Genomic DNA, 6,913 nt, shown 5'->3' with positions numbered 1-6,913 from the left:
CGCTTTTTCCTTTTTTTTTTTTTTTTTTTTTAAATTCACTGTAGGTTACATTGACCAAAATGCATTGGTAATGATTTGTAACCCACAAGGCTAATTGGGTCTTAATGGTTTATTGGTAATTCTGTAAGAAAGCTCTTATATTCCTTAGCCGTATTCCAGATTGGGTTTATGGGTAGACTATGGTATAGAGGGGATCCTGGCTTTTGAAAAAGAATGACCGTCAGACATGATGATGATGATGATGATACAAGCTATGGGATATAAGGCTGGGTTCACACCTAGGCGTATCAAATATGCGCGTTTGTCGCGCGTTTCGTGACACGCGTTTTACCGCGATTTGCGGTAAAAAAACACGCCGACTAACACGCGTTTCCGAGGGCTACTTGGCTGTATCCAAATGGAAACGCCTGACAAAAACGCCCCAAAGAAGATCCTGTACTTCTTTGGACGTAGGGCGTTTTGTAGCGCGTTCATACGGCCTGTAATACGCCCAGGTGTGAACCATACCCATAGGAAATAATGGGATTTCAGTGTTTGAGCGTTTTGCAGAGCGTTCGAACACGCTACAAAACGCCCAGGTGTGAACCAGGCCTTGGTGGAAAGTAGCATATGTGGGTTTTCTGTGGGTGTACGTTTTTTTTTTAATACATTACTGCCTCATAAGAATAATGCAGCACCAGATTGAGGTCGGTTGGATGTCTAGACAACCCTGACTTCAAAAGACATCACATGTACTGACTCTAAAATGGGGACATTGTTTACATGCCTAATGCTTTCCAAGGGTTCTTTCACACTGTGCCTGGCTTTGCCATCCCATTAACACGGTACAGCCTGGAAGGCCTTGAGAAAGTCCTAGATACCTAATAGGTTGTGAATGATTTTTGCAACCATTTTTTTTACAAGTTGAAGCACTTGGCTGTGATGCTTTAAAACTGACTACAGGATAGGACACGTTTAATCTGGTTCCACACATGGATGTTTGGAGGGCAAAAAAAAAAAGTGTTTTTTCTTCCTGGGTGCCAGAAGTCTGAACACAACATTTTTACACTGTTCTATTATCCTAACAGTAAAGAAATGTGAATTTTTCACACACACGCCAGTTGTTAAAAGCCCTTCCCATAAGCAGAACATATTGTTTTGTACCCTTTTTATTGTGCACTGTAGTAAAATAAGTGCGATGTAAACAAACAGTAAAATGCATGTGGTTAATGGCTTTATATTTCTTTGGGCTAGCCTTCCTTGTCCAAGGAAACAGTTTGTTTTTACTCATTATTTTAGCTATGTATCAACATATCTTGATATTGGGAGGGATAGTTCATAAAAATGAGCACAGGCACTATCTCACGTGTAATTGGCAGCTGAGGTGATGTGTAGAACTGCTGAGGCACTACTGCCTCTGACTGCTAAGGTGCCCATACACCTTACGATTATCGGACGATTTTTGTATGCGATCGACTTTTCGTCCGATAATCGTATGTGTGCATTGCAGTGTCCGACCGACAGTACTGTACAATCGTACGACTTTTGCCGGTCAAGCATGTTTGAAAACTTTGCTAGATCGTACGATTTTCGTAAGGTTGCTGGCGTTTCCGTCTGTCAAAAGTCGTACGATCTACACTGCGCTTGCGCTAATGAAAATACAGCAAATCCATTACCACATTTCGTCCAGGTGCTTTTCGTTCATTTATGGCTAAATTTAATCTTGCGATCATCGGGGCAGGATGGGACTGCTGTACGAAAATCGTACGACTATTCAATCGGACAAAATGTTTTGTCCGATAATCGTAAGGTGTATGGGCACCTTTTTAGTCTCAGGATAATTGCTGATTATCACTACTGTTCTACTTGCTGGAGTGGAAGTTGTACCTGAGGAGCTGCAATTCAAGGATCTCATTTTTATGTTCTGGATTTGTGCTTTCTTAATTTATGCTTGCTGCTTTTTGAATATATTCCTGCCAATTGGCGCACAAATCATCAGGGGGCAGCTCTGATATAAGAAATAAATCCTGTTCCTTTACTAAAATGGTAACTGCCACACAGCAACACAGTGCTGAACAAGGTATTGTAAATCTGTAATATGGAACAGATACGCTGCTTGGCTTTTTTTGGTTTCATTTATATATGAAAAGTTTAATCCTTAAACTTTTTTCTCTGAGAGAATAAAATTACATTTTAGATTTAAAAATGAGGTTGGAAGTACACCCAACCATTGGGCTGTATTGCCTTGTTGTTCATTAGGGCTTGACGCAATACTGCACATATTAATCGCATCATTTTTATAATCTCAATGATCATTCACACAACCAGATGAACAAAACAAAAGGGCTTTATGTTTATAAATTTTAAAATGACTAATGGGTGCACTGATCTTTTGTATGTGCTAAATTGTTTCAGCTGACCTTGCATATTTATGCATCTAGAAAACACCCCTGGCACCGGCCTTTTGTCATAAAATATCAGAGGGCTTTCTTGTGTATGATGAGCGTAACGACCCTTGTGATTGAGATGCAAAGTTATTGGACATTGCCAGAAAGCAATTGGCAGGGAGTCGCCTTTGTGTAGAGACCCCTGATGCAGCCACTAGACTAACTTTACCTGTAAGGCAGCATAAGTGCATGGTGCCTAACTAGAGCCTCATCTTCAAACTGTAAGTCACACAATGGGATAAGGATCCATTGCATTACACTACCTGTAATACTTTTTGATTCTTGAGCTGTCAGTGTTGTTGTTAGTGTTTCCAGTGCTTATGTAGTCGATTTTTATTCTTTTGAAGTTTGTGATGTTTATTGTCTCTCGCATACTGGTATGCTAGTTATGCCTTAAGGCAGTGTTAAAGGGTTAATCCCTGCATGCCCTTACTTGGTAAATGTCCTAGAACAGCCTGACTAATTGGATAACTAATACCATCATTAGCCCTTTGGCGGTGGAGGAGCTGGAAGCAAGACCCTCACCCACAGGAGATCAAAGCTTTAATCCAGTTTGCTCATTCTAAAAATTGGCTATTCTTTTACCATCTCCTGTGTTTGGGTTAAAGTCTGTTTTAAAATTAATCAACTGTTTAACATATATTGACATACTTTCCAAACTTTGTAAAGACTGTTGCCACATTTCTGTGTGCATAACATCATATTCCAGCTGTGTGTTATTTTTATAGCTTAAAGGGTTTTCAAACACTGCAGTTTTTTTTGCATATATCTACTGCTAGCGAGCAGTAGATATATGCAAAAGCTTAAAAAAAAAGGATCTTGGGGCGAGTATGTGCGGTTCAGATTTTTGGCTAGGAAATGAGAGACACAAGGTAAGTCTATGGACAGCGCGCACCTGCATGCAGACATCGTGGGACAGGAAGAGCCAGCAAGCACAGAGGAGTCGGTGCTGGAGGGACAGATGAAAACGACAAAAAAAGATCGGATTTAGAGACATCATTTAAGGTAAGTGCTTACACTAACATTGGGGGAGGGGAAAAAATATACTTTGTTAATTTAAGATATAACTATAGGCAAATGTAAAATACTCACATTTAATCCAGTTATTAAAAAAAAATGAAAAATAGAATCAGTCTTTGTTAATCTCCTGTAATCAACAGGAGCAGCACTGTCAGACACTAGTGCGCTAAATGGAAAGCTTGATGATGGAGTGTATGGATGACCTTATCAGATGCTGCTCATTCACAGGACATGTCCTTGGAAAAACTGTATTGCTTTAATTGGAGTGAAGGAAGTAGTGTCAGAGACCTGGCCATATTGTCTGGCAGGTGTGAATTAATCATAAGAAAAGCTAATCGTATTTATAAATCTTTTGACCGTTAAATTTGTTTGCGTATGAATTTCAATACCTTTCACTGGCCATCCGACTAGCTCTCTCAATTCAGAATTCAGAATTGAGATTTAGTTTTCTGAATTGAGGAAGCTAAAATTATATATACAGCTATACATCTCATATACACACAGAGACAAAGTCCAGTTCCTGGATTCATGTTTTTACAGGTATACCATGACCTGGATGAATGAGAACCTAGAACAGACTAGTGTATATTTAGCTGTTTTGCTTTACTGCCCAATTTTAAAAATAAATACTTTTTATCTTTTTTCTTTTTCCTCTTTAATTGATAACAGTGGTTCCAGATGAGCTTTGAAAAAGGGGAGAAAATAAAAATTTTTTTTAGATAAAAAGAATCCGTGAGAAGGGCAATGAGGGAGAACAAGGAGAGTTTTTTTTAGCACAAAGCCTGGTTTGATCAAGTCATTACTGGCCGTGCTTTTACTCTGGTAATTCATGGCTAAATGTGTTTGCAGAGAATAAGAGTGGTTCCTGATGGTGATTATAGCTGGGCCTTTTTCTTGCAGTTTTGCATGGTACTTGACTGCAAGGATGCTTGTTGTGCTGTTTTTTTTGTTTTTTGTTTTGGGTCAATGGTGTACATTTTGTGATTTGTTTGCAGTTAGAAGAACAACACTATGGGTCAAAGCTCTTTACTTCTGTATGCACTCTTTGTATGATGCAGAAGTGCATGTAGGTGGCTTAGAACCATTGTTGTCATTTAACCAGTTGACATCCGCGGTGTTAAACCTCCTTCCCATCCAGGCCATTTTTCAGTATTCAGCGCTGCGGTACTTTGACATTTATTCCGTCATGCAGCACTGTACTGAAATTAATTTTATACCCTTTTTTGGGGACAGATAGAGCTTTCTTTTGGTGGTATTTATTCACCACTGGGGTTTTTATTTTTTTACTATATTAAGGAAAAATCACCGAAATTTTTTTAAAAAAAGTTTCCCCTATATTAAATGATAAAACATTTATTACCCAATTTTTTGGTAAAATATAAAAGACGGGGTCACGTCGGGTAAAAAGACACCAAACATGTCAAGCCTTAAAATTGCGTGCGCGCGCAAAACCTCAAAAAACGATAATACCTAAAATTGGCCATAGGCGACGCTTTAAAAGCTGTTACCGCTCATCAGTTTAGTGTTATCAGTGATTGATGGCCCTAAAATGATTGCTCTCACTGCGACGTTCGCGGCGATATGTAACATGTGTAGCGCAATTGTAATTTTTGCGCGCTGGGGCACCGGACGCGTATTTACGTTTATAGGCGCGTAAACGTGGGGGTGGGGGAGTTAAACATTTTGGGGGGGTTTTTCCCCCTTTTTTTATATGTGACTTTTATTTTATTTTACTTTTTTATGTGTTACTTTTATTTATTTTTATTTATATTTATTTTTTTGCACTTATTGTTATTGCTATTATATAGGGGGATAACAATCCCCTTATATAATAGCAAAGGCACACTGACAGGTCCTCTTTATGGAGATATTAGGGGTCTCTAGGACCCCTAATATCACCTATGGACCCCAAAAGAAGCTGATAAAGCAGAGATCTGCTTTATCAGCTTCTTCTCTCTCCAGATGACTGACAGGTGAATGCGGACGAGCACATATAGGCGATCGGCGGGCTATGGACCCGCTGATCGCCTATATGTGAAACACCCGGTACCGGGTGTTCGCATTGGACGGGTCTTTTCTGCCCGTGCGTGCCCGCTAGGGGGCGCGCGCGAGCAGAAAAAAATGCCGTCTGGCGACGGCAACCCGCCAATGCAGCAGTGCCGTCCGTCCGTTTTTCTACTACGGGCGGACGGCAAGAGGTTAAACTATTGATCCTGTTGCACTTTTGCAATTACTAAAGCTGACCATACATGGGCTCTAATTTTAGCAGTTTCCTGCAGAATCATACGAAATTCTATCATCGCCAATCCCACCCAGGTCAACAAAAGGCAATTGTTCAACTTTATTAAAGGAGCTGTGTGGGAAAATTGTCTGCCAATTAGCTGTAATCCACTGTTCAAGTGTTCTGACAGCCGCTGGCACTGGCTGTCGGAATCCAAGAGCTGACTGGGCAGAGTCCTCCATCCATATGCCTAGGGCCTGTTCATACGAGCTGTGTTGGTCACTGCAACTTTCCTTGTGCATTGCAATGAACACTCAGCACTGTGTGAGCCAGTACAGTGTATGACACAGCCCCAACAATGCTAAGCATTCAGTTATTATAGTTCACTCAGCGCTGCAGGCTATGATTTGTCTGCTGGGGCTGTGTATTGACCAGCAGCCCCAGCAAATATCCATTACAGTCCTGCAGAATGGATTGATGTCATGAATGCTCAGCACTGTCAAGGCTGTCATTGTACTTGCCCCGACAGTACGGACTGTTTAAATTAAGATCATTCAGCACTGCAGGGCTATGTGATCTATCTGTCTTCGCTGCTTGAAAATACACCCCGGTAGATCAAAGCCCACAGCACTGTGTAATCTGTTCTACTTTGTAGTACTGTTCTCTAGAGCGCCCCCTGCTGCCACAGACAAGCCATGCCACTCCTTGCTAGCAGTGTGGTCGGAAAAGATGCTGAAACTCTGACCACACTGCTTGCTAAATGGGAGGACACATTTGAATTGGGCCAAGTGCAATATGCACTTGTTCCCCCAGCAGATGAAATAACACTGTAAACATTTTGGTAAGATTTCTTGTGCATGGGGGATTAAAGTGCTTTCTCTCAGCCTAGAAATCTTCCTGTGTATGGGCAGCTTTAGACAGGCAAACGTTAAAACATCTCCTGTCTAAGCTTGGCATCGTAAACTGAAATCTAATTGACATGTATTTCTGCTCTGCTCTTTGTACAAAAACATTGCTTTTTGCAATACTTAATGAAATAGCTTGTTTGTGTACCATTTGAAGACCAACCTAAATCATTACTCGTTCCAGCATATGTAGAAGAGAAACAAGGTTTTAATATAAGAATGCTGGTGATTTTATACAAAATGTATTTATAGTTTAAAATAGTCTGGGAGATGATTACACCTTTTAAAAAAACTCTACCCTCTACTTTGATTTGCCCTCTACTTAGATATTATTTGTGCTT

At 40.4% G+C, this 6,913-nt stretch overlaps 1 long non-coding RNA gene across 1 annotated transcript in view; it reads right to left on the bottom strand.

Annotated features, from left to right (window-relative positions):
• Positions 1-6,025, bottom strand: part of LOC108799147 — a 17,513-nt gene extending 11,488 nt beyond the window's left edge. The window contains exons 1-2 of the long non-coding RNA XR_001942003.1: positions 6,014-6,025; positions 5,464-5,466 (exon numbers count right to left, since the gene is read on the bottom strand). This is a non-coding gene — a long non-coding RNA (uncharacterized LOC108799147). The remainder of the gene's footprint in view (positions 1-5,463; positions 5,467-6,013) is intronic.
• Positions 6,026-6,913: the final 888 nt, after the last annotated feature.

Source organism: Nanorana parkeri, unplaced genomic scaffold, assembly GCF_000935625.1.
Source record: "Nanorana parkeri isolate BGI_ZX_2015 unplaced genomic scaffold, ASM93562v1 scaffold1642, whole genome shotgun sequence".
NCBI lineage: Eukaryota > Metazoa > Chordata > Amphibia > Anura > Dicroglossidae > Nanorana > Nanorana parkeri.
Note: the sequence above shows the minus strand (reverse complement) of the source record. Positions and strands in the feature narration are given on the sequence as shown.